Here is a 25,550-nt window from a genome sequence, read left to right on the forward strand (position 1 = left end):
ATTTCTTGTTGCTGTCTTCTAGAAACTACATGCTGTTTTAGATCTGGAGTTTTCTTACTCATTAATACTTGACAAAGACCTAGAATAGTCTCTGATGTCTAAATATTTTCTATGTATAAATATTTTCTATGTTTTGAAAGTTATCCAGTTTTATTATTCTGTGTATCTACAATACAATCATAATTTGAGGATTTTAAGATTTTTAAATGATGGATTTTGGAGATAGATAACAGAAGTGTGAATGGAATTAACATCGAAGTGGAGATGTCGTACTTCAGCTTAACAATTCAACATCTGACACTAATTTTAAAATCTCCCAAATGCCCGCTCACTACCTTGGCTTTATAGGCCGACCTGCCATCCGTGAGCAGAGCTGCGGGTCTCCTCCACTTGAAGAGCCCCATGAGCATAATATAGTCAGTGGGAGTACAGGACAGAAAAAATATACACCGCTTTGCACATAGCCTGAAAATCAAGGCATAAAAGAGGGAAAATAAATCAATGAGCCCCATTCTGCCTTTGCATGCATAATTCATCAGTAGAAATAAGTATCTAAAATGTTTTACCAGTGACTATAGGATAAGTAACTTTATTTTTCACTAATATCGAAATCATAACTAGATCCCAGACAATTTCAAAATAGGTAATTTGAACTATATATGCTAGCTCTTTAAGGTATGCTTATTGATTTTAAAGATATATTTATTTCTTAAAGTGTAGCTCAGTCAGATTTAAAGATAGTCATTAAAACTGAAAATGATGCAAAGCAGTTAGATCCTTTTACAAATAACTGAAAGATTACTTAATCAATGCCTAAAACTGTGAATGGAACTAACAGTCACTGAGCTCCTACAATGTGTTCATCACTATAGAAAGCATTTTAAAACACATTATCTCATTTAATTTTTCCTAATCCCCACCTGCATGAAATTGGAACTCTTGCCCCTGTTTATAGACAAAGGTACTAACTTCCAGAGAGACTAAGTGACTCTCCCATGAGCACACAGATCCTAAAAGCATAGTCAAGATTTAACCCAGCACTTCTTTGGCCTTTAACCAAGTACAACTCCTTGCTGCTTTTTCTCATTGGTTAATAATTGCATTTAAAATAAACAATATTCTTGGGAATAGGGATGTGTGTGTGTGTGTGTGTGTGTGTGTGTGTGTGTGTGTGTGTGCAGAGACTTATACTGTTGGATCTGTTGGTAAATTGGAAACAAAATTGCACCAAATGTGGGCTCTGTCAGCTAGACAATCCTACTTTGTTAGCAGACACTGTCTCTCCAGCCCTTGAGAACACGGTGCTACTTTAAAATTCTTTCCTTTAGCAGAAAGTTTCTGATTTGGGGCGTAGATAATGAGGTGAAGTGGAGTATTTTCCTTACCGGGTAGTCTTGCAGACTTCCAAAGGAATCACATGCATTCAGGGAACTTGTATGATATTAAGGGATAAAGGGCAAAAAATAGAGCACCAATAAACATAGAAGGGGACTGTTTTAAGACACAGGGCTCAGGTTTTTCCTCCTCAGTATGAAGTATCACCTTCCACAGTTACAAGACGACCTAGCACAAGACGCATTTCCCTTTGTCTAGTCACCCTCACAGTGACACCTCCTGGATGAGGAGAGGAAGGGGAAGGCACACCTCACCTTCATCAGCTTGAGTTGGGACATCCAGACAGGCAGAGGTGGCTAAACTGTGTGTGAAGGTCTGTGCCTGCAGGCAGGGTAACCCAGCTGAGCCTAAACATCATCCTATGAAAAAAAGCAGAGTTAGATGAGTAAGATCAGGTAAATAAATCCTCAACCCCGAAAGTCAGGTACAATGTCAGACATGTTTTATAGGTCAAAGTTGTAAAGATTTGACTATGTCCCCTGCAGATAAAAATGCCACTATGAAAATCACTCTTACTCCATTTTTTCTTGTGGTCTTTGAAGAAATAGCTAACATTTAATACATTATGTGAACATCAGCAAAAAATGTACTATTGCTATGAATACCATGGATAATCACATTAAAACAAAAAATTACAGTTAAACTAATGTGCATTAATATAGATGTTTTAACATAGGCACATTTTCATCATGCTTTTTTAACCCTTGAAATTTAGAAATGTAATTATTCAACCCATGAAATCAGTCCACTCATATCAACACTGTCAGTTTTGCAATATTTTCCTGGATCTCTATATTCACATCCAAAGCTTTCAATGACAGTACATAAAAGAGCCTAATTGAATTTTTAATGTTGAATTTTGACATAATGATTACTTTAATTTTTTCTATGTTATTTTACACTGAGTCCTAAAAGAGTTTCAAATTAAATGTTCAATTTCAAAACTGCAAGCAACTTGCTATAATTGAAAGGCAAAAAAAGCTTAAAATACAAATTAATAAAATTCCATGCCATATATTATGATGCTTGACAATGAGCGAAGTGCTTACAAGAGAAAGATAAATCAAATTTAACATTATAACTCTTTTAATAATAAAATATATAGATTCAAAACCTCTTCAGTGACCCTGTCTTACACAGTATAATTCCCTAAAACTTCTAAGTCACTCAATGATAAGAGGCTGATCTAAATGCTTCCACTGCATTAATCAAATACCAGGTCTAATTAAAAGAGCCATGCACAAAGCTTTTTCAAAATGTTGCTCAGGTATTGCAATAATTTCTGATCACCCAAGCCTGGAAGACAAATAATTAGAGCTGCCAGAGCATTCTGATGAGTGATGTCAGCATCTCCAAGTGACCTTCCCTCCACTAATTAATTTTCATCTTAAGAAAAGAGACCCTGTTGTTGCACATTATTAATTGAGTTCACTAAAAGATGCGCCTGATTAATTTTTGTTGATAATACTTGTCATTCTAGGCAGCGGCTGTAATCATTCTATTGGGTTTTATTTTTTTAAGTTGATCTAAGTCCTTTGCAATGTGACTGATATATCTGATACAAAATATCATGCATAAGGGCATATCCTATAATGTGTCTGGGCTATTTTTCATTGCAGTTGTTTGCCGAGGTAAAATGAAATGTCAGAGTGGAGTTTTCTGAGCTGTTGGAAACTGCAAAGGTGTCGTTTTATTTTGCCCTTATAGCTAAGTGAGGCCACATATTCCCCTGTCCCCAAAAGAGATCACTGTACCCACTTTGTTGCCTCTTCTTAGGGTTATGGTAAGCATTCCATCACCAGAGAAAACACTGCATTCATCTCACAATAATTCTTCAGCACACATAGGTGATTTACCAAGACTTCTTACAACTCTTTTATCCTCAGAATGAGACAGATAGTTGGCTAACTAATTCTAGCCTGCTGACCCTGTGCGAGCAGCAGAAACTAAGTCCAGAAATTGGATTGTTGCCCTGTTCATTCACAGAACGAAAGGATAGGAAAAACAGAGGTCTATATTATTTATTTCATTAATTTAAACTAAATAGAAAATTCAATTATATACCTAATAAATAAAACTATGCTCTTGTATAGGAATATTCACATGTCACTAAATTTATTAAAACCAAACTTTGTTTTCAATGGAAGCTTCCAAATGGAGAATTAATTTCTTGGGAAAATATCATATTTCAGTTTCAAAGTAAAAGCATTTTATTTGTATAAGAAAATGAACATAGTTTTCTTACATTTTACAGGAGTACTGTTAGGCAAATTTTGGTGACGTTCTACATGAACAAAAAATAAATATAACTACATGAGTCCATGTGCTTAACAATTAGGAGGAAATGCTTAATTGATTGTCTTTTGGTTTTGTTGAATTTCAAAAATTTGTGAAGTGTCTTGCATATTTAGTTGAAATAGGCAAGGCTAGGTTCTAACATTAGTGATATTTGCTTGAAAGTTTGAAAGAAGTCATAAGCACAGTATAAAAGGGGAACTAACACAACTATGTCACTGAGATCTCTTTTGTAGCAACCATCTCCTCTTCTGCTGAGGGCCCTTTTCCCTGTTCATTTCCCACTGGGTGAATCCACTATGATCTGAAACCATGCTTGGTCTAAGACAGGATAAAATTGTACTGTCGTTAAGTTAGATATTCGTGTCTCTATGAGTGAGTTTTTGGTGGAGGAAAGTTGGTCCTGACTTTCTACTGGCAGAATTCAAGTTTATTCTTACTTATCAGTACTATTATTAAACATCTACCAAGAATCAGGCACTTTGCGTATCTTTCCAAAGTTGCAAGGGGTTATGCTGACATTCTATGCCATGTAATTCCCAGCGAAACAAGTTTGAAGCCAAAGGTTTGGGAGGAAAGATAATGTTTATATGAGTAGAAAGATGCACTCACAGATCATGAAAAGCAGTGTGCGCAGACACCAAATCTGATGTTTCATGAGATGTTTTGTCACAGTATTTTAGAACTAGAGGAATTTTAAACATCACTTCTCCAACACTAATATTTCACATACAAAAAATTGATTCCTAGAACATTTTGATTAACCAAATAAAATTTAATCCTTTATTATATCAATGAAATATGGAAGAAACAATGATGTATTTAGTTAAAGCATTTTATTGAGAATCATGAGCAATATGTCTTTCTCAAGAGACTTTGCCCAGTCATTTCAGAGCATTGTTTGGATCACACCCAACAACATATGTGTGTTTTTCAGTGTTGATGTCTTTTTTTTATACTAAGGTGCTAAAGCACCATGCTTGTTATTATACTTAAAATGTATAGATTATTGCCCTTTTCAGTAAGGACATTAAAAAGCAGAAGAAATGAAGAGAGATGGAGAAGAAAAAAAAAACAAAAAGAACAAAGGAAGAAAAAAGAAGGGACGATGGGGGACACAGGAACATTTGGCCCCATTATTCATTTTCTCTCCTCCTTGTACTGTCAAATGTTAACATGCAAATTCAGGAACAGTTGTCTCCATCTCACGATATGTGGGCAAGTGCAATTGCTTTCCTTTAAGAACTGCATTTCAAATATTACGCAGGAAAATAAATTAGAAAGATTATATGTTATAACAATCTATATAATTTCACTTTGTGCAACTTGTATACAGTAAAAGTTTTATTCAGCTTAGTGACAAAATGATATTGTATTTCCAAAATAATACAAGCAACACATAAGACGGTGTAGTTTTTACCAGTGGAAAAATTTGACTTGATCTCTTTTAATTTGCAGGAAGCATAACGGTCTTCAGGAACAACACACTGGACTTTACGAATGAAAAGATGAACAGGGTCCAGGACGTCTTTTTGAAGACAATGAGGAGAAGGATGGAGTGGAATGTCAGGTATTGCTCTGAGTCTGGGTCATTATAGCTAAAAGAACACCCAGACTTTGGAGGGTTGAGTGATGTGATTTAAATTGATATGGAGAGATCATCTCTAGCTAATATATCTGACATTAATCTTCTAATCAGATTTTAGCTATAGTCTGTCAGCATTCCTTTCAGAAATAATCATCAATATTTCACTTCGATGTATAATATTCTTACTTCCTTTTGTGTCTTTTTCCTGCTTTTAAAACATTGCATTTTAATAATTATATTCAACCAAATTAGACACTGAAAAAAAGGAAATTCCCCAAATTTGGATTCTGACTTTTAGCTATGCCATCACTCCTGACAGCCAGTGGAGTCTGGTTTTATACAAAGAACACTTACATGGGGTAGGTGTCCTTGAATTATATTTGGCCCTAAGATGGATAATATTTGACCCAAGAATGTATATTGATTACAGTTAATCAACTTAAACTATCTCTATCATTGACGGTAATCAACTATTCTCATTCCACTAAATATTTTCCCAAATTGTGAATGAATTTAATCTATAGCCATAATATGTGTGGCCATGGCATTTTCAGATATCCAAAGGCATTCAGATTCCTATTATACCATAAAGGATTCAGTAGTCATAGGGTTCAGAGGATTATGCACAGCATCCAGGGTTAGATTAATTCTGAGAGGGACTATTGTAAGGGGAGACATTGTGTGGGATTTGGAGTCAAACTACATTTGGTCAGATTTTTTTTTTTTTTTAGAAAAATGACTTAAAGTTTCTGAGATCCAATTTGTATATTAATAAAATGTAAGAACATTTTACATTCCCTTCACAGAATTAAGAAGAAGTAAAACAACTAATGTAAAAGCACCCCAATCAATCCTGAAATATTGTAAGAACTCAGTAAATATCATCTTATACCCAGTGTAGGTTGATTAGTCCATTTTATTCATTGGAAAATTCTGCCTTCCCAGCATACCAACACCCCTAATTTTCTCATGCACTCTGCTTTTCCATCTCAAATAAAGTAAATGTGGAAAAATAATAAATACTCTGAAGCCAGAGCTGATCCCAACCAAGTGGTCCTTCTGGTCAACCTAGAAGTACAACTGATAAGACTGATTGTTGCTATTTGATGGCAGCAGAACCCCAGAGAGGTAATCAGGTCCTTACTCAAGATCCAATATAGAGTTCAAAATCCCACATTATAGAGTAACTTGCATTTAGTAAGGATTAGAATGATTGCTCAAAGTTTCAGAGGAGGAAATAGAAAAGAAAAAGGACAGTCTTTGGGAGTGAAATTTCAGGTTATGATTTAACTGTTTTACCTATTTTAGAAAAAAGAATTTTGAAGCTTAAAAGTAGCAAGCATTATGATCTATGGTAGTTTAACTTCTTAAATGGAGTTTCACAGACCTTACTAATTTTTGACAAATTTCACATCATTTGGTTTTTTTAAGAGATGTGTTTGACCCAAGGTTTTTGAAATACCTTTATACCTGACCTAGAAGGCACCTTCAGCCTAGTCTCTTTTTAAAGATAATTTTGACAGAAAGTTAGCCTTGGCTAGTAGCCACACTACCATAAGTTTGATCTTGAATGAGCTCCAATAGTTCTAGCTATATTTGAATAAATGACTTTTAGGTGAAAGCAAGGGGTCAGGAGATAAAGTACCAAAGTTATCACAATTGATTTTTATTATTTCGCTCTCATTAATTGCCAGTGCACTGCCCTTCCCCTCCAATTTAATACCTGCTGAAAATTTCCTTCATTTGTAGGTCATTAACAGTAATTCTAATGTAGGTCATGTCCTATTATAAAAATTTTCAAAGATTTGTCTGATGCAAAGTGATAGATTGAAGAAAGCCCTAGACCTACAGCAAGAACTCTTGAATTCCCATCCTTGTTCTGCCACCAACTAGTTGGATGATGGTATCTTAGATGATGATACTCAGCTCTTTGACCTCACAGAGTCTTTTCATGGATCAAGTAAGTTCTTTCCTGTGGAAGCATACAGGAAGCAGTAAAAAACTTCACACATAAATCATCACACTGATTAAATGAGGTATTCTATTTATGCTTTTGAAAATTTGAGGATCAAATATTGTTTCCATAAAAGACTACTTGAAATAATTTTACTTTAAGGATATATTATAATAAAAATATTTGCACTTATGGAATTTAGGCTATAAAATTCAAGGATATAGTTCCTAAAATTATTACCTTCTATAAAGTTAACTCTGTTTTTATTGTAAGAGCCTCCTAAAGGGTCCTGTTGCCTCCATCCTAGCCCATTTAGCCTATTTGCAATAGTTGCCAGAATAATCCTTTTAAATAAGTCAGATTATTTCTCTCTACTCAGAAGCTATCCAGTGACTCTTCCTAAAACTTATTAATAATTAAGACACTTGCAGTGATCAGAAAGACTTAACATGATTAGATCACCTACTACACTCCAATCTCATTCCCAACTGAGTTTCTCAGGTCCACACTCCCTCCTTCTCTCCATGCTCTTTCCTCTGCCTGGTACACTTCTGTCCCAGAACAGTGGTTAAGTCACTCATGGTACTTAAGTATTTGTTTAAATGGCAGTTTCCCAAGTACACTTTCCCTGACCACCATACTTAAAACTGTACTCTTCCTTCACACACCCTGTAAATGTACTCTGCTTTGATTTTCCACACATCACCTTCCAGCATGCTACATAACTTACATCACGTATTATGTCTATTATTTTGCCTCCATTCATCATAATGTAAATTCTACCAGAAAAAAAAGATTTTATCTGCTTTTTTCACTGATACATCCCAAGTGCTTCAAGCAATGACTAGACTATGCAGTTGATGGTCAAAATTATTCATAAACAGCCAATAATATGATACCACATATCATATCATTCACATATTGTGAATAGATGCCCTGATTTCTCTGGCCTATTCAAGTGATCAACTGTAAGTATATATAGTACATATGTATCCAGCAAACATAGATACAGAAGACAATGTACAAACCCACACAGTTGTGCCTAATACAGGGAGTGACAAAGAGGTTTGAAGGGAGATCCAGAGTTGCCTAATTCTTTGGCTCCAACTCACCTCTAAAATGGTTCTATCTCTTAGGGTCCTCCCTAACCTCCTTTCTGGGAGGATCATCTCACCTGAGCTTGGGATAACCTTCCCTAGGATTTGTTAAAAAGAGAAAGAGAAAACTAAATATTCAGCTCTTCTAGACACAGAATCCATGACCTTGGAGTCTCTTTGTACATTTTTTAACCAATAATCTTAACAGCATTTTCTTTGTCCTAGGTCTACAGAACATGACAACATTAATCTCTTAGTAAATTTGCATAAAATTTGCAAATATAATTTCATGATCTGTAAAACCAAAATCAAAGTATAATATAGCAATTTCATTGACTTAATCTTACAGGAGCCTATCAAGAAAGTAATTAGATTTTCTTATCATTATTTATTCTTTTAAAATACTTAGGGCTCATCTTTATTCTGTAGAGATTGATTAGTAAATTTTCTCCTTTTAATATTTATTTCAATGTTTTAGTTGAGATTAAACTAATTATACATAGTATCTAAATTACCTAAACTTTCTTCTTTAAATCCGTAAGATAGTGCTTTGAAGTTATCATTAGTTATCTAAAATTTCATGCTGATTTTTAAAATCCAATTAGCATTGGTCAATAATCTACAAGAGATGGTCAAGTTAGTGTTTATAATTAGGCCATGTTTTACCTTATTAATATCATAATTTTATTAATGTTATAATTTCAGAGGTTGCAACAGTGGTTATTGGTATCCTATTTCCAGTATTAGTCTTCTGATTTAATTCACAGTTATATAACCATATTCTGGTTCTTTCTCCAAATTTATAATATGGAGCTACAATATAATACATCTGAATACATCATTGCACATAATGGTAAAAAGGAAGGAAAAGAATTAGATATAATTCTTAAAATGACTCCTATACTTTTCCTCAATACCATTAGCAATAGTGTACCTAGGAAAAATGCCCCAGAAACATACAGAATTCATTTGTGTAGTAACTACAATGCAAAAGTAGAAATTTTAAATTCACTCAGTAAATTATGTTTAAATAACTTAGCAGGCGTCTTTTCTTGTTCCTGTTCTTTTCTCCCCTCAACTGAGCAACATAAATGCCTAAAGGAATACTAAAAACATTTTCTTACAATTTTCAATTTTTCTAGTTTTCATCTACAACCTCAAATTTTTATTTCTCCTTTGTCATCAATAACCATGATGCATCTCAAATATAATGCATTCTCTCTGTTTTTTTAGGAAAATTAAAATATTTATCAAAATTGAAATGAAGAGTAAATCTAAATCTAACTCACGGTGTTGTGAAGAAAACTGAAATATTAAAACTTTTGAGTCTGTTTGTATATCTAGGACTTTAAGGACATTCTTTTAAAATGACACAATTTTCATGGTCCTTCTTTTCTCTTTTATGTCTATGCATAATCTAGTTTGTCTTCTAAAGCTTGAAGCAGTATTATATAATTTCTATAAGTTTATTTCCTAAAATTTCTCCATTCCCCTCATTAATCTTTAAAAGTTTCATTATTTTCTTCCTTACCAGAATATATTTTTCTAGAAACATTATACAGTTATTACCCAGGTGTGTTAACTCCAGGGTTTTGGCTATTGTCCAACTTGAACAATTAGTTAAAATTCTCTTTTAGTTTTAACCAGATGTTACAGTCCTCATTTCCTGACCTAAAAGGCTCTTTCAAATTATGGAGAACTTTTAAATACTTGTCTCATTCTCTCTCTGAAGTAGCTATACCTTACTGCTAACTTTTAATATGGCTTTTTATTCAGTATGTACATTTAATTAGTGAGGTTTATACAACATTTGGAATAAATCAGGCTGAAAAAAATACTTTAAAATGAGAAGGCAGGCATTAATTACCAAAGACATACATTATATATCTACTTACTTAAATCTCCTTTTGCCTTGGTGGTTGTTGAGATATTAATTACTGAAAATAATCAGTTCATTAATTTTAGAACATTTTCTAAATTTCAGGCATTTCTTTAATTTAAGGATATTCTTCGTGAAAGTGTGCCTTTTATCCATTTTAAATCTTATCAATAACCCCATGGATACTGCTTCCATTGAACATCCCTCAAATATATTTAGTAACTTGTAAGATGATGTGCAGCTATGTATTTTTTAATACTTGATGAATTTCAAAAAGCCACCTGCAAAGTAAAATTACTGGTGAGCCCTAACACCAGATATTAGTCATCCATGATCACAACCATTTAAACCTTTTGTCTTAGCTGTTCATTTCTTGTTTTGAATTATCCCTCAAACCCCCTAAGGAGTGAAATGAAAGGATCATGCTCAGTCGCTAAAGGTTGCTGAACATAACCCAAAACTTAGCCACCGTGGCCTAAGCCAGCTGAGGAGCAGAGGCAGCTTCCTCAAATTTGATTAGCTAAAAAACCAGGGTGGCAGGAACCAAAGAGAAGCCAAAAAAAAGTGAAGCAGAAGAAACATTTTAAAAGTCGAATCAACAGACTAGGGGCAAATCTTCGAGATGTGTGATGCTCGCAGCAGACTTCTGAGAGAAAATACTAGCCCGAAGCTATGATTAACCTTTCCAGTTCCTTAACCACTAGCAACTATCAAAACCAAATGCTTAGGTCTTCTAGATACAGCCTTTGGGTGTTTAGATAAAAGTGAGTTCAATATTTTATTAATTTTAATGGTGTAACAAGGATGGTGTATCATTTTGACATAGAGTTCAAAGTTACTATGCAAGCGCTCTCCCATTAATCTTTAAAATATATTTGCTGGGTGAGCAGCCAACATAATCCTGGCTAAACAGATAAGAAAATAGCGAGCTAGTGATAAGGCGACTTGTTTAAAGCTGCACAACAAATCAAGGAACGAGCAGGAGCTCCATCACCCTACTCAGGACCACGGGCGCCTCTTTGGGCATGCGCAAGAAAGGATGCTTCAGAGTCACCAGTCACCCGCGAAAGGGCATCCTTCCGTCCATTTGGAAAGTTCAGATGCAATTCCACAAGTGAGATTTCTGGAGAGTGCAGAAGACAATTCCACAAGTGAAAAGAAAATGTTTCTCTCACGTCAGTAGTTTGAGCTGTGCCCCTCGCTTGCGTAGCATCGGCTTTTAATTATTTAGAGAATAATTATCCATTTGTGGCTGATCAAATCTCCTTCCTTCGCTCCTGCTTCCTGCCTTTGGGCCATTTCACTGCTCATTAATATTTGCATGAGAGGCCAGATCTGCTGCTTTGCTGGTGGCTCTGGTGAAAAGATGCAGTGGGCCAGAGAGAGAGAAACCACTTAATATGTCGAGTTTGCTGGTTATCTTGAGGTAAAAGCCATCCACGCTAACTAGAAAAGTTGAATTCAATAACAAATGTTAATATAGTTCACTTGTGAGAGGAGGGCCCACTCAGTTTTGCTTTTTACACCACACACCTAATTTTCTCTAACTCTATACTTGATGCTTATTAACATAGATCACTGAAATTTGATCAGAAAAATACAATCATGTGTCTATTGGCTTTTGACAATATCACGTTTTTAAACTGCATTTCTTGCCCCTGAAAACCACAATAAATACACCTCGCATTTATTAAGGAATAACTGAGAGGCGTACTTTCTCCCAGGTTTTTGTGGGTTGTAGATAAAATACAGCAATCAGCATCCTGCCACCTGTACCCACCCCTCAAGGATTCTTTCTTGTTAAGGAGCTGATGCAGGCTGTGGAGGATTAGTAAGAAGTTGTGATTGCTTCATGAATCAGGGCGGCGTTTCTCACAGGTGGCAGTTGGTTTGATCTTCCTAGTCACTCAAGGAGGATATATATCTTTTGTGATTATCACTCACAAGGATATCCTTGAAAGAAAACGAGGCTGCCTCACCAAACACAACTAAATGAAACAATTGAAAAAAACGGTGACAATACAAGGGAGCAACAGAGAACATGATACAGAATCCACACTCCTGTAATGGAGGGAATCGTTGAACCCTCTCTGTTGCTACTGCGCCAAGCCCCATTCCTGGAGCTGTGCTGACCACATCAAAACAATGCTGCTGCATAAGCAAGGGAATAAACAAAGCAAAGACCCATTAGCTCTGTTTCCATTAGACACGCTGAGAGTATTAAAAAAAAAATCAATAGCAGGCAAACAGAAGATAAAATTGATAGGAAAGAAATGTTAATTTTAGAGCTTTAAAACAAAGTATTACAAACAATGGCATGCAATAAAACCTTAAAAACTATTTTTAAAACTTTCAAAATCATTTACATGGGGAAACGAACTCTAGCAGGAACATATACAGCATATTAAACTTTAGTGCATTTTTAATGACTTGTCTTAAACAAATTATGCATGAGATAGATTACACATCCCTCACCCACTTAACAAAAAGGCATACGCACAAACAAAAAACAAAACCAGGTGGCTTTTAAAAAGAAATTAAGTGTATACTTGGTGACTGATTGGGAGAGATGCCAAGTAACGTGAAAGACTTCATAGAATAGAGTTCTCTTAAAAGAAGCTAGATTGATGGGCTTTTCAGCCCAGTAGGCAGAGCCATGCAAGCAATATCAGCCCCTACCTTGGGATTCCATCATCTCAGCGCCCTCAAAACAGGCTAGGGGAGGAAAGAACGTGAACTTGTCCTTGTGGGTTATAAGTCCTAGGTTCCAGTCCTCATCTCACCATTCATTAACTCTGTAAATATGAGCAAGTATTTTACTGTGCTTCTTCCTCTCATTCATATGATGGGAATAATAATGATAATAGTATCTTACCTGTCTAACTTGGAGTGAGGCACAGGCCTGGCTCAAAGCTATTGGTTTATTAGTTCCTACATCCTGGAGCATATCTGAATGTCTTAGAAGGTCTTTTTTTTTTTTTTTCAGAAAGAGATTGTTGTGCTGGGAATATAGCTCAGTGGTAAAGCCTGTGCTGATAGTAAGTATACAGAGCCCAGGGCTGGATCTCCAACACAGGGACTCCCACCCTGCCCTGAGAATTCCCAATTCAGTCTGGGGTGAAGCATTAGAGTTTATATTTCTAGTAAGTACCCATGTCATTCAGTGCTGCTTCCAAGGATGAACACTTGGAACTTCTTGTCAAATTCTACCTTTTTAGCATATCACAAGATCACGTGGGATCTGATCAGGCATCCTCACCTATCAGACCTTGTTGGAGATGAGGTCCATCTGCCAAGATCTGGTATTTAACAAAATTTCCAGATGAGTTGCATGAACATGAAATTTGAGATGCACTGGTCTAGAGCATCTCTGGAGTACAAAGACTGTGAGAAAATTCTGCTACAAGATATTTGTAAGTAAAACTTCCCATCCTAGAAACAAAATTTCATGCTCTGGCATTAGCATTCTCACCTCACCCCCAAGGAAGTCCTGTTTGTGAAACTCACAATATAATCCCATTAGAAACAGCCGTTTTTGTCATCCCAGGGTTTTACCTATTGTGATAGATTCTAACTTGTGAAGTACCCATCCAACAGTGGGCCAGGATCAACAATAATTATAGCACTTTCTCACTATTACAATGAATTTTATTTTCTTAGATAATAATCTTTCCAGCACTTATTCTTTTTCTTGTCATTTCTTAGAAATGTTTCTTGAGTTGCTGATTTACAAACTTCTATCATATATAATTATGGACTAGGTGATAGGAATTTCAATCAAAAGAAAAACTGTGTGTCCAAAGTGGGTTCCGTCAAGGGGTTTCTGTAGGGTAAAGAGTCACTGGGTTAAGAGTCGTGATCTAATATCAACCTAGCAACACAACAACGCCTTCATTCAAAGAAGGCTACCACTACTTGGAATAAAAATTGGAGTCCTAACTTCACATTTGTGAGATTTATATGGCCATTTAGAGAAATTCCTCTTGTGGCTCTTTTGATACCATCACTGGCAATACAAAGCTGTACGGCTCAAATCAGATTTCATCTCTACTATGTAGTGGTTTAGTGTCTGAGAGTGAACTTCAAGACTATTAAATTCATAAAAAAACAAAGATAAATATACAACATAAAACAATTCTAGCTCCAGAAGCTTTATATTAGCTTTTGGAAAAGAACAACAACAAAAAGAAAAGGCAGTGAAGATTAAATCTTTTAAGATTCAATTTGTCTATCCTGCCATGTAAGTCCTAACCTTGCTGCAGACTTAGAATTATGACTTTCTTTCAGTCCACATCTAAGAAGGCAGAAGATATCATTTCAGTGATAAGTTTTACAATAAAATCAATGAGAAAATACTTCAGTACTACCCCCATAACTAATATTGATAATGTGTTATAATAATGCATACAGTACATTAACACTATAAACATGTAAACACTTAGATTTTTCCCTTTTTATTTTCATGCCTGTAGTTTCTTTCCTAAAGGTAAAGACATGATGAATAAAATAAACAAACCATTAGATGCAGACATTTTAGAGCTGAATTATTTTTTCAGTCTGATTGTCTATATTTTTCTTACCAAATTTTTAAAAAGACTTTATCTCTCTCAAACAAACAAACCAGACCTCTACGCACTATCTTCTTTGCAAGAAATATACCTTCTGCTTCCAATAGCTCAGCTTTTCTAATCAAATATTTCTGTATATTGATAGGCTTTTTTCTTTTTCCTTAATGCTATTTTGCTATTGCATTTAAAATTATTCCTAGCTTTATGGGAATTAAAGAATTCTTAACCTATATTACAAGTGATGGAAACCTTGCTGTTATCTAATTGCAGGCAAAAGAATTTCCTAGCAGTCACTTTGTTTAATCCACCACTTACCTAACAAAAAAAGCCTATCATTCCAATTGAGCTGTATATGTGGAACTTTAAGTAGCTCCATTATCCTATTTGTTAAATATCTATATCTCTTCGCTGACCCATCTTTACATCAAGCAATTGTTTAAAAAGTTTCACATATATTAGATATATTCCCATTTAGGCATTCACATTATGCCTTTAAGAATGTTGCCAATGAAAATATCCTAGGTCACAATTTTTTAAATACAGTGGCCCAAATATCTTTTCTCAGACATTGTAAGACTCAGGAAGTTCCAACATGAACCTACACACCAATTGGATTGTTAATCTCATGAGGGCAAGAATTCAACGTGCCTGGTGTCAGTACACCCAGGGTCCTGTGCACTGAATGGGTGTATGAAGGGACACAACTTCCCCTAGAGGGAGGAAAGAGCTGCAGACAAAGAAAAGAGCTGCTTCCTGCTAACAATGTTGAACAGTGAACACGGGGCAGGGTCTTCATTCAAACAAAGGGAGGCTCTGAATCACGAACTTGGGCTTTGGTGTTAAACTCCTTGAAAGTGGGTCATTCTTTGTAAAATCCCCTGAGCCTGACCAGAGCAGTTATTGTTTACATTGAATTGACTTGATTCCATCAAATCCATTTAATATTGTTATGGTTTTTGTTTGGATGATCCCCCAAGCCTCATGCAGTCATTGAATCAGCTGAGTGTAGCATTTGTGATTGGTTCATTGTCTCATGCTGGGATTGGCAGTGTGAGTGCTCCACTGGCCCAAGTTAGCCAGCATACAACAGAAGAAAGAGAAAGAGGTATGCTTTTCCTTTTTTGCCCAGTTCACTCTTGTTGCTTGTAGCCACCATAAATGGTTGCCACTTAGCCATGCTGCCCTGCCTTGGAGCCAGCAGACTATGGACTAAAAAATCCAAAAATTGTAAACTAAATGAACCTTTTCTCCCCTAAATTTGGGAGTCAGGTGTTTTGTCTCAACAATGAGAAACAAATAACCAGACAAATATCAATAAAAATAAACATAAATATATTACTCCAGATCTTATTCATTAGTGTCCCCTCTTCTAAAAACTGCTTTCAAATTTTGTATTACTTGTTTGATTAGGTAATTCTTGCAGAAAAACTCAAAAAGATATAAAAGGGAGTGTAAAAAATAGTCTCCATTTCCATAACTCAGATACCCAAGACTCATTCTAGGAAAGAAGAATCTGAAAACTTACCTTTTAGCAAAGGAAGTGCATTTAACATTGTTTTAGGTAATATGAGAAACAAATCATTTTCCTTTGGTGGTTTTATCCCTTTTTTCCTTAGTATTTTTAGATCTGAACTAGACACTAATTTCTCCTGTAAGACAAATAAGAATATGCCAACTGAGATCTGCAAACAGCATTAATAATAAGACTGCCAATAGCAGGTCTAAAATCTGTTCACCTGCAACTGAATGTCACCGTGATGCTTACTGTGCTCGTCACAAGCACCACACTGCTGCCAGTGCCACTGAGCTTCAGTCTCCATCTCACAAACATATTAATTAGCTATGAATTTGCATTGGAAGATTTCTGTGTTTCTAAGGTTGCTTCTCAAAAATAGCACTCAGACCATCAAGGGTCTTTCCTTGAGCAGTAATTTAAAAGGCAGAGAGTGCTTGCCTGCATTTCTGAACACAGTGGCAGAAAATCTACTCAGAAAAGGAAGACCGAGGTCAAGGGCAGCAGACTTTCATATTGGCTGCATTTCCTGATTCAAATCTGCTCTTAACTGTTTGCTTGGTTTGTTTTGCTTTGTTTAATTGGATTGCATGGACTTTTCACTTCTTTAGAAAAGCACAGAATTTTACTAAAGCACAGGAAAAAATTATCTGCTCTTGTGTGCTAAATAAACATAGGCACCAAACAATGTATCTTGGCCCTATGGGAAAATAGTAGCATTGCTAATATTTGTGATTTTATGTTGAATTTTAGTGACTACAGAGAAATGCTGTAGCATTTCTTATATGTCTAGAAACCTTTACTCTAAAAGATTTTTAAGGAATAAAAACAAAAAAAGGAAGAAAGTAGCATTAGAAAATATTTTGGAGACATTGACAAATGCATCCTCTATGAAGATTTATGAAACATTTCACACCAGGCCTGCCTGTTTCGTACAACCTTATAACACTGGCCTTGACCAAAAATGACTGTTTCTAAGGTACTCAATGACCATTAAATTGTCTTTGGACAATATTTGAAGACCCAAGCCTTCTTAGGTAATACTTCATGCTAAATTAAAAAGAGCATACAGGGCTGGGGATTTAGCTCAGCAGCGTAAGCACCTGCCTTGCAAGCAGGCGGTTGTGAGTTCGATCCCCGTACCAGAAAAAAGAAAAAATAAATAAATAAAAAGAGCATACAACAAGAAGATCATCTCAGGCATTGTGAGTTTGCAAATCAATTCCACAACTCGATGCTATTTTGTTCTCTGAGCATTTGGTATAAAGTGCTAGAAAACATGAACAATCACCTACTGAAACTTGCATGCACATGCTTAACACAGATTTTGTCGAAGTACGTGATAATGCATACTGTATATTCAAAGGTAAAACAGGGGCCTTAGCATTTGCCTAGGGATCTGTTCCTCTCTTTTTCCTCGTTCTCCCCACCCCAGTGGCAGTGGCCTTTGCTTGCATTCTCTAGATTAAAAATATTTTATGAATTATTTCAACTTTGAAAAAGTCAATCAGATTACATCCAAAAGGAGAAAGAGAGATGGTAACATTTACACATTTCTGGAAGTTGGCAGCGAAATAAATCCAATGTGACCAAATGACTTTTGTTATGGAAGGCACAAGGAATGCACATGTAATGTAAATGTAGGGTGCTGGGCTTTGAAAAATGAGGAAATACTTATGAATTCTAGGTGATATCCAAAAGAAGTAGATTTCAGAATTTAAACCCAGATCTCTCCAGGGCTTGGACTTTGCCAGAGGCACTATCCCAGACAGCAAATAATAGGCGTCATATGTATGTGATGCTTCAAGAAACCACACATTTTAGAGGACAATCTGTATGCTTTTTAAGCCACTGGGCTTTTCATTTAGCTAAACAAAATCCTAGTTCAGAATTGTCAAGGAAGGGGCTGGGGATTTAGCTTTGCAGCACAAGCACCTGTGAGTTGTGAGGCTGTGAGTTCAATTCCTGGTACCAACGGGGGAACAAAGGAAAGAATTGTCAAGGAGAAAATCTGTATTGTTGGGGGGAAATCTCTATCCTAGAAGTCAGAAATTTTGGATTCAAATTCTGATCTAAAGTTCAATTTCTTTAATTGTAAAACAGGTCCGATACTTATCCTTTCCAACTTAACAAAGTCCTTGTGAGACTCAATGAAATAACACACTGCAAAGAAATTTTGAAGTGAGAGTGCTTTAAACATGAAAACTATTAACATTTTTAATAACTAAGAAGTCTTCGTGACTACTTAAGATTTTCTCTGGTTCTAACCACTTCAAGAACTACAAAAGACTCTAAATGGCCAAAGCAATCTTTTAAAAAAGGACAAAACAAGTCATCACACTGCCTGATTCAAAATATACTGCAATGCTATCAAAACCAAAACAGCATGGTAACTGCATATCAGCAAGCACACAGACCACTGAAGCAAAACAGAGACCCTAGAAACAAATTCCCACACTTACGGTCAACTGACTTTTAACAATGTAGAACGGACTGTCTTACTATAAGGGGCGCCAGAGAAACTGAACATAAGCAGAAGATGAAATATGACCCTGGTATCACACCTGAAAAAAATCAAATCAAAATGATAAGTGAATTAAAGATAAGACTTGAAAATGTAAAACTACTAGAAGAAAACATGCACTGACCCCATGGTGAATTTTTGGTTATGAGCCCCAAAGAACAGGCAGCATAAGAAAATAATTAAACAAAATTACCTGCAACTAACAAGTTTCCATATAGCCAAGAACAATCAACAGAATGAAGATACAACCTACAAAATGGGAGAAACTATTTAAAAGCCATACATCTTATACGGAGTTAATGTCCAAAATATATAAATAACTCAATTCAATGCAAGAAAATACATAGACTGTAAGAAAAATATATAGCAAAGGATCTGCATGGGCAATTCTCAAAAAGAAATGACCAACAGATCTGTGAAAAAATGTTCAGCATCATTAATCATGAGATAAATGCAAATTAAAATCATTAGTCCTAATACTTCAAGGTATGTCAGATATCACCTCACAACTTGATTGGCTATTTTAAAAAACCAGGGACAAGTACTGGTGAAGAGCGGAGAACGGGAAGTTTCTCTTATTGTTAGTAAAATGTAAATTAGAACAACTGCAAAGAAAACGGTATGTATATTTCTCAAATACAATTCATGTATAATCCAGAAATCCCACTTTTGGACACATATACAGAGAAACTCAAAACTGTGTCAAAGAGATAGCTGTACTCTCATATTCACTGCAGTATTTTTTTTCACAAAAAATGTGAAAAAGGTGTGGCATTGACCTAAGTATATATAACTACAAATGGACAAAGAAAACAAGCTGTATGTGTATGCAGTGGAACACAACTGAGCTTTAGGAAGCAGGAAATACTGTCATTTGAAACAATGTAGATCCACCCAGAGCACGTTCTGTTAAACAGTATCAGCTAAGCACAAAAGGATAAAACACTGTATCATCTCACTCATAACTGGACTCCTATCTGATAGAGAATAGAGTAGAATGATGGGTGGGGAAAGGAAGGTTGAGTAGATTTTGATCAAAGAGAACAAAATTTCTATTACAAGGAATACATCTAAAAGAGCTATTATACAACATGATAACTATGGTTAGTAACAATGCATTGCCCTCTTGGTAAGTGCCCCTGGCGCGGCATAGTGGAGAACCAGTCAGCTGTTCCCAGGATCCTACCTTTGCTTGGGCTGAGAATCAAACATCTCCCCATGCCCCACCCCCATCAGCAACCAAGGACAGAGTTCTGAGCATCTCTTGGGAGGATGACTATATGCAATATAGCAAATAAGGGGGATTTCCTTCTATGTTCTGTTTGAAGGCAAAGGTTATTTTCACTGTTATGTTTTGTAATGATTGTTATGCTCTATTCAGTATTCTCCTTCAATTGGTTTTACAATGGTCTGTTATTGGTTTGATTTCACTATTCCTAATTGACTGGACAACTATTGTGAAGATAATGAGATATACTATAGTACCTGTTCCCACTATCCCAGTATCCTGCTTTGCTGTACCGATGTCACTATATTGTCTCAATTGGCTTTTTTTATCTTGTTGTATTTTTACTACATTCTAAATAAAATAAAAAATAAAAAATGTGTTATAATCTAAAAACTGCTAAGATCACATCACAAAAAGGATAATAGTTGAGATAATACATATATCAATTAGCTTGATTTGACCATTTCAATATACATATATACATATATATAATATATAGATATATAAAATATACATATATATAAAATATATATGTATCTTTTAAAAGATATTTTACATGATAAAAATATACATTTTAATGTATGCGATTAAATTTTAATTAGTTTTTTTAACTCTAGGCAAAAATTGCCTCCTGGTCAGGATCTGGCCGGGCAAGCTCCTCCATCAGGCCAGGGAATCTGGCCAATCCAAGTTCACTGCTAAAAGGCCAGTGGAGCAGAATGCCAGACTCTAATTACATTAACATAGAAGCCTTACTCTCTTCCACCAGATTTGGTGTGAATTGTGAGCTTACACTCCACTTTACAATCCCAACATCCAGCAGAATTAACCTCACCAAATGCCTGTGAATGAACTAAAGTGAATGAGATGTTTGTTCTGGGCAGAGGACCATGTGAAAGATTTCAACAGACTTATGAGCCAGGGTTAAACAGAGAACTAGAACCACTAGGAAATATATATGCACCGAGGGATTTATTATAGGACCCTAGAACTGCTCCACTGTAGGAGTTGGTTTGGTGCTAAACTCAAAATCAGCAAAACAAGTGATCATGAAAAGATGGCCAGTAAGAGGGGATATGGGACAAAATGGAACCCGCAAGGATGAGTGCAGTCTGCAAAAGTGGACCGGAGCCTGCGTCCAGGTCCTGCCACCTCCAAGCTTCTGCCTGTGTTGATGAGGGCACACTGCAAGGGGAAGCTTGCACTCACCAGGAAGCTAAACACACATCTGGACAGGGAGATGGGGAAGCTGCAGGAAGAGACCCACTGGATCCAGACACTGCTCCATACCAACCAGAGAGCCAGCAGGTGAGAATGTGCACAGGCAGCAATGGCACCACATACGCTGCACAGAACCTCCCATTCTTCTAAATGCCATTGCAATGTGTCTTTCATGGCCCATAATGCAGAGAAGGAAATTCTGAGAAACAAGTGTTAAGCTTTGCTAGGTTCTTGGCACATTATAAACCATTGGAGCCCCACAAATTTGTAGACTTATTATTATGACATCTTTGGAATTTCTATGTAACCTCTCTGCTGTTTGGAACTCATCTAAAGTTCCTGCAGTCCATGCCGTTGTCCTACAGAGCAGCCAGACATTTACACAGGTCCTCACCTCCGCTTCCTGTACCCCTTTAGGACAGCCTCTCTGCAGCCTCTAGATAAGGGTTTCTATCAATTTCGTCACCATCAACAGTGACAGGGACAGAGCTCTGGACAGAAATGAGCTCCTACTGAACTTATCTGAGAGGACTATGGGGAAAGGAGTTAAGGATCCAGAGGCTCACCCTGGCATAGCGGAAAGAGGTGGAAAAATCAGACAAAACAATCCAGCCTGCACCCTTGAAACTGAACTTAGGTCTCCTGTCTTAAGCATTTCTGTGTGCCCTCGACAAACAGGAAGCCTCTTACCTTCCTGCATTTCAGGTTGAATGCAGAGTGAGCAGCAAGACAAGACCATGTTGTACCAGGCAGCAGATACCCGCTCCCTGCCATGGCGCCTGAGAGCCAGGTCCCATTCCTAAACATCCAAAGGAGTCATGCTGGGCACATTGCACAGTTCCTGCCTTCCTAGAAGTGAAGCTGCTCCTCCACCTATGTCTCTCTCAGCCACATTTCATCAGAGTTCTTCTAAACTTTGAACTGGAAGAAGAGAGAGATATGTCAGCCATGCTGTGGGAAGAAAAGTAAATTAAGCTGTAAGTTTGAGGTTCATTATTACCTTTCTGGAAATTTCTTACATTTTTAGGCTTATTTAGTAAAACAGGTAATACTAAAAAAAATGTACTCTGAAATCTTTCAAATATTTAAATATAAACTAAGAAAATCAAAACCTATGTTATAGTGTATTTATCTTTTTACTATTGACTATATGCATAAATAATAAATTTTAGAATCTGCATATCTTCCATCCAAATTGGGAAGTAGAAAAAGTTGAATATTTCAGTGCCCTTTCTACTGACGTCCACAATGCATTCAGGACCCACGAGCCAGAAACTTCTTAATATAAACTTAATTCCCCCTAGACCTACCCTCTCCTTTTCTGTCTATAACATCAAAAAGAAAAACGGATTAATAAATTTATGTATAAGGATTAATAATGACCAGAGTTGATAGCATAATTTCTTTACACTGCTTCTGTCTTAAATGAGTGGCTGATAGAGGATTTCCAAAATTTTCTGGAGGACCAGTGATACGGACGCTGTGTTAGAGAGGCCAAAGAAAGTCAGACAAAGACAAAAAGAAAATTAACATTGTTAATTAAAGAAAAATGGAAATGATACAGGAAAACACTGTGACCATAAAGTAAATAAAATGTGGCTCATGGAAAAAAATGTACTTTTATGTCCTGCTTTGTAAAACATTATTTCCATGTAGTTATATATTTTAGGAGAGTAAAAATCACCTTCTCCATCGCTCTTCTTAATTCACATTAGAGTTTTTCCAAGGTCGTTAAAATGAAAGAATGACAGTAGACTTTCTTATCAACAGCTTGTTCCAACAGATACAATACATGGGTAGGGGATCAAAAAGAGCATGAGAAGCATTTCTGCCAACATTGTTGAAAATATTGAACATCTGCTATATCTGGGATCCTGGGAGTTGTAATTATAATTTTTTGAAATCTGTACACAAGAGTTATAAATATTAGAACTGTAGCCTGTGAAAGCCATGAAATATTTAACTTGTTTGGCAGGCTTAAGCAAAACTCATAAACTTAATTTAAGCAAGCCAAACACTATAGTTCTACCAATTTTATATCTTTCATGTCATTAGTTAGATAAATTAAAGCAAACTATAAAACAGCATTAGAGATTGCCCACTGGAAGCCCTGTGAGTAAACCAAAAAGACGCACTGTAAGAAGTAACTCATTTTGCTAAGGGTTTGCTTTCTACATTTGCAGTTATCTACACATGTCAAAGACTTGACTCTTTTGTTGGGGACAGGGGGAGAAACATTACTGATAGGAAACGGCTTCAGGGTAAATAATAAGAAAAGCAGGCACCAGGCACCTTAAGCAGGTTCCAAGAGCTACAGTAAGACCCAGAGGCCACACAAGTGCTGGTTCAATCTGTCAAAAACCCATATGCCAGCCTGAGCAAAAACCTTTCAAATGCAAAAACAAAGGCCTGGAAAATAGCTCTGAGCTGCTGCAGGAGGCAAGCTAGGAGACTGAGGAGACAGGGAGGAGCCTGCTTTCTGTTGTCTGGGGCCCAGTTACATCCCAGAGACTTGTCCTTGGAAACGAACCTGGGCCAGGCCCATCCAGCTGCACCTATCTTACAGATGTCTTTGCATTTAACACACGACAGACAGTTTCCAAGCTGGCTTTCGTGCCCATTGTCAAGTTACAGTGCTATGTTAGTGTCAACATTCCTCCATTCATATCCCAATCCTTTCCCTGCATTTACTCCAGCCCCACACTCCTTGATGAGCAGCTAAAGATAAAAACATGATATGGACTTATAGCATTTTATTTACAAGAATCTTTTGCAACTGAACCTCAGAACAATCCTATTTATGTCTATGTGTATGACTTTTACAAATTAAAGAGCCACAAGAAAAAAAAATGGTAGGAGGTGTACCATGATCACACAGCTAGAAGTCCTGTGTCTGGCTCTGGGGTCTCCTGGCACTTGTGTCAGCTCCCCAGGGGCAAGGAGCAGCCAGTTCACAGAAGTCTACAGGAACCGCAGGTCCGGAGCAGCCTGCAGATGCTGCTTCCAGGACTCAGACCTCTCCTGTCTCCCAGTCCCAATCTCTGGGCTGGTGCTCCGCATATTCAGTATCTCTATTACAACTTCCTGCTCCTCTTTCCTGGCCTTGTCTCCCTCTCTTAACCCCTACAAAGGACTGAAACTGACTGTCAGCTCCTGGCCTCACCACAGTCATAGCAGCCTTTGTTAACAAGTTAAGAATCTACAGGAATCCCCTCTTTGCTGTCTCCACACTCTGTACATGACAGCAATCAAATGGATCAGCTGGAGCCCCCTCGCTGAGAATACATAAAAGAGCAAATGAATAGGAAAGTTCAAAGGAGATATTTCACTGAAATACCCTGCTGGTCCTGTTTTAGTCTGCATTTAAGAAAATAATACCCATGCCCAAACAGCCCTCTTTCTCCTTGAAGTAGAGGGTTGATATCACACAGGCTGTCTACACGGGGGAACCAATTCAAGGCAGAACTCAAAGTTCCAATTCAGCCCAATCAGCCTGTGTCATATATCTGGGGCAGGTCCAACAGGGCTTCGACTGTGATTTGAAAGAGCCAGTTATGTTGTCGGTGGCCCACACAGGCAGGAGCTGATACCTCAGGTTTCCTTGGACCAGAAGAAAGCACAAAAGACTTTTGCAAGCCTGCTCTGTGCCAGGCACTGTGTGAGGCTTTTTACATATGTTTTTAAATTCATCTCCATAATAAGCATAGGAAACAGATTTTCATACTACTGTCTACTTTTTAAACAGATATGAAGTCATTTCTTTAGGATTAATAAGCTAGTAAGTGGTAAATCTACAACAGACATCTGATGGGAGTCAATGTACATTCAACTCATCTTTGAGAACTCTGGGTTCCTATACCTGTTTTATCCTGGAACACAGGGCTCGATGGAAATGAATAAGTTAATTACACTGACCTGGTCCTTCCTATATTTCTGGAACACATGGAAAAATGCTAACAGACCTGTGCCAGGTCTAAGGGACTCGCTGTGCAGAACTGGACCCAAGTTTCCTCTCTAATTCTTCCCTCTCTCCAGCCCTCCAAAAGGAGTCACACATTTGGCGACATGGTTCCAGCTCTAGTGACTGGGTGGTGAGGAGCATGATAAAACCAGGCTGGAAAACCCAGGACCTCTGCATTCTATCTCATTTCATCATCAGTCAAGTTAAAAAGGACCAGAATCAAAGCTCAAAGGCTTCAGAAACTTGGAAATGAAATGACATAAACATCATAATTTAACATTAGTTTTTTCCTTTAACAAAGAATAACAAATTAAAACTTTCAATAAC

This window comes from Cavia porcellus, unplaced genomic scaffold (genome assembly GCF_034190915.1).
Source record: "Cavia porcellus strain 051 isolate PalLab524CR breed Dunkin Hartley unplaced genomic scaffold, mCavPor4.1 scaffold_4, whole genome shotgun sequence".
In the NCBI taxonomy this organism is placed as follows: Eukaryota; Metazoa; Chordata; class Mammalia; order Rodentia; family Caviidae; genus Cavia; species Cavia porcellus.